Here is a 3,705-nt window from a genome sequence, read left to right on the forward strand (position 1 = left end):
GAGCTTGCTGTTTTCAGCATTGTCATTTTGTGGGTTCCTGTGTTGCGCCAAGGTACAATCTTGGCTGTGAAACCTGTGAATGACTTAAAAGGTATTTTTAGGATCCAAAGTACACAGTGCATTGGACACTATTGTTTTCTTCCTGTTTGTTCTTTCAGTGTACAGTATCTGTGTAGTTTTTGGGCCTAATTCAATTCTGTTCACCAAGGGCCCCCTTTTTTTTTTTTTTTTTTAAATCCCTGCTCAGACAAAGCGTTGTAAATGTATCTATAACTGTATCTCTTGATTGAAGAAGGAAATTTAGGAGGTCAAAGTGCCAAGTTTTGCCCCCCCCCCCACTCCACCCCACAAGTCTTATGGGCAACTTCCAGAAATCGAGACAAAAATTTGATGAATCTGAGGAAATGGAAACCTTCAAGTGTTTGGTAGACAGCATTGTGAAAAAGAAGTGAATCAGACTTACAGCTCAGCAGTATGTCATTGAGATCTTGAATTGCTGAGGAAATTCCCTCCCACTGTTCATGCAGGGATGTGGTTAGGAGACCGCTGAGTGGAGAAGGGCCCAGTAGGATTGTGATGGACAAGAGTCTGCAACTCTCTGCCTCATGACGACTACTAATCTGCCCCCTTTGCAGAATAACGTATCAGAACTATGCATGAGACCATCTTAAATGGGTCTGTCATGACGAGGGGGCTGGCTTTAATTGTAACGGTTGAATTACCCCTTCAAAATATACATTGAGACTCACCGCTAGTTGTTTCATGTCCCAACTCAGGTCAGGCTATGAGAGAGTTTTTTTTCCTCTGCCACAGATAAAGCAGGTAAAGCCAACAGATACTTTTAGTGTGATAGAGGATGTGTCCCTGTTCTGTCTAGTTTTGTCCTGTCATGAAAATGAAATAGAGTGCTTTGTATCTGATAGCTGTCATAAACACAAAGGCGATCCCATTTAAATTCATTTTATTATTGATTGATATTATTGAATTTTGGCACCTGAAGTCTGCATACATTTCAGAGCTCAGAAATGTATTTTTTTTCAGTTGCCCTCTGAGAGGTAGTGCCTTTTCTACACAGTGAGTAAAAAAAAGTGTTTTATTAAGAAATGTAACTTTTTTAGTATTACAGCTAGGGGTGTGCAAAGCAGCCGGTATTTGTATCTGTATTTGTATTTGTTGAGGGGGGAAAAGTATTTGTATTCGTATTCGAGTAAAATTCAAAATAGGCGTAAAAATCCATTTTTTTTTGCGTTGCACTTCTAATTTACGCTATAGTGTAACTATTCTTTAATTATATCCATTATAATAATTATGGATATGCAGTAGACAGAGTAACTTAAACGTACCATATAACTCCTACAAGTGCATACAATTCGACACAACTACACAAGCATTGTTTTAACCTTTTTAACCAAACGTTAACGTTACTCTGTCAACAGCCTATTGTCTAAATTACCGAGCTAACAGAGCTACGTAAACAGAGCGAACATGAGAGCACCTGATTGCAGACGTCAATAATGCAGCGTAATGGAATAATCTCCCGATCAAACTCCGCTTCCCGAAAGTTATAAACTGCCTCCGGAACCCAGTTAAGGTACAAAAATCTATTCAACAAAAATAGTGATACAGTTAAGTCTTTTTTCGCTGAGCCGAGCCTTCTCTGTTGCTGTGTGGAGCAGCCTGTGTCAGTCACCTCTTTTACTCCCCCCCCGACTCCTGAACTCACTCACTCACTCACTCATCCGGGCATGCACTGCGGTCTCAAGAGGAAACGCAGCTTTTTGATATAAAGTTTTTCTTGTTCCCGAATACAAATATTTTTTTAAGTATTTGTTCGAAATAAGTATTCGTAAAAAACACATTATTTGTGCCTTTCCGAATACCGTATTCGGGTTCGGCTCCACCCCTAATTACAGCTACATGGCATTATGCTTTATAGCTCTTTGGAAAGCTCAAAAAGAATACTTTTTCACAATATGGTCAAATTCGACATTGGAATATTTTTTCAAGGTCAAATTCCTTCTCATGAGCTGCATTTTTTTTTTTTTTACTAAATTTGTTTATTACAAAAACAGTGAAGCTTTTGGAGTAACAAGTGTGTATGTGTTCTTGTCGTATGTAAAACCTTGACTTCCAACTTGGTCTCCTTCATGAGACAGGCAAATTTACTTTTGAAAGGATAAAAGATATTTTTGAGCCTCAAAAGTCATGTGTTTTTTCATTTAACTGGGGAAAAATACTCTTTATATGCTTTTCGGTAATGAACAGACTTGGGATCCAGTAGCAGGGTGAATTTACGTTTAATGTGCAGCCTCAAATCGTAATTGCAAACAGGCAGGTTCAAAGCCAGAAAGGCAGTGAAGCGAATCCGGCCAAAGAGGAAATGCAAAAGCACACGGTTCAATGCTCTGGGGACGATGATCTCTAGAGGTGTAGCAGTTCAGGTGACTCGACATAGTTTGGTCCGTTCAGATGCAGACGTGACACTTTCAAACGAACAAAAAAGAAAAGATCTGTTATTCAAAGGGGTGTAGGGGTTACGTGACTGAACTTCCAGGAATGATGTGGATGGACTTCACCTTGCAGGACAAAGAAGAAATTCTCTGAATAGCCTGCCAAAGTACATTAAGCACTTTACACTACATGTTAGGAACACCTCAGGTACACTTCAGGCTATTTAATGAACAAAGGTGTGTAGCCTCAGGGATTTATTTGTTTATTTTTATATGCAGAGCCTCCTAAATCCTACACACCTTTGAAAATCAAAACATTTTTTTGTTTGAAAGCAGATAAAGTCTGAGGCAGCTGAGAAACATAAAGCTGCCTCTTCCTTTCTTTTTTACTTTCATGCCATATTTTGTGTTTATCTAATTACTGCCTACATGTCTGTAAAGCCAAAGCTTTGGATTTTGATATATCCACCACTCTTTTATTGTCTTTTCTGTTTTTAAGCTACTTACAGCAATGGTAATCCTAGACGACTTCTTGCAAGACAAATGAGAAATTCTCTGAATAGCCCCCAGTGTTTCCCCTGTGTTTACAGCTTTGATAGATTGACACCGACAGGATTCATGGTGTTTATGTGTTTCTTTTAATGACAGTAGTCAAAAAACGCAGATATTTTTGTCTGCATTTCAGGTGGTTGACTCTCTGTCCTCTGGTGGGAGTGTGCTCACCTGTGTGTGCGTGCACGTGTCTGTACACGATGGTCGGGGTGGAACTCCGCCATGCACGATACAGAGAGCAGAGGAGAATTGTAAACACGCGACCGTGTAGAGACAAAAAATGACAAGCTGTTGTGTAAAAGTTTGTTTAATAAAAGGACAATGTATAGACCTGTCCTATAGGAAAGGTAATCTTAAACGACTTCTGTTGTGATCCGGCGCTATATAGAAAATAAATAAAAATAAAATTAACTTGACCTTCAAGGGGGGGGGGGGGGGGGGGGATACAGTGGCCCCCCAAAACATGTTATCCCTTTTGAATAACATTTTTTTGTTTGCTGTCAGTTGCACTACCAAGCGAGGGAATGATCCAGAAACAGCTGTTTTTATGCTTCACTAATCACACTGATTACAGCTGATCACAGGTGGAAGCCAATAACCATGGTCTGATTGAGTTTACGCCTGATTGAGTTTACATTGTTTAGGAGAGGGGTGATCCTTTATTAATCTCAGTATTTCTTGTTTTTTATTTTTTACAATTCTT

General features: G+C 39.4%; 1 protein-coding gene across 1 annotated transcript in view; it reads right to left on the reverse strand.

Moving 5' to 3' along the window:
* The window catches only part of si:ch73-390b10.2 (Golgi pH regulator), a 108,461-nt gene that overhangs the window by 11,549 nt on the left and 93,207 nt on the right, over positions 1 to 3,705 (reverse strand). The gene's annotated exons all lie outside the window — the stretch shown is intronic.

The sequence above is a fragment of the Paramormyrops kingsleyae genome, chromosome 1 (assembly GCF_048594095.1).
Source record: "Paramormyrops kingsleyae isolate MSU_618 chromosome 1, PKINGS_0.4, whole genome shotgun sequence".
In the NCBI taxonomy this organism is placed as follows: domain Eukaryota; kingdom Metazoa; phylum Chordata; class Actinopteri; order Osteoglossiformes; family Mormyridae; genus Paramormyrops; species Paramormyrops kingsleyae.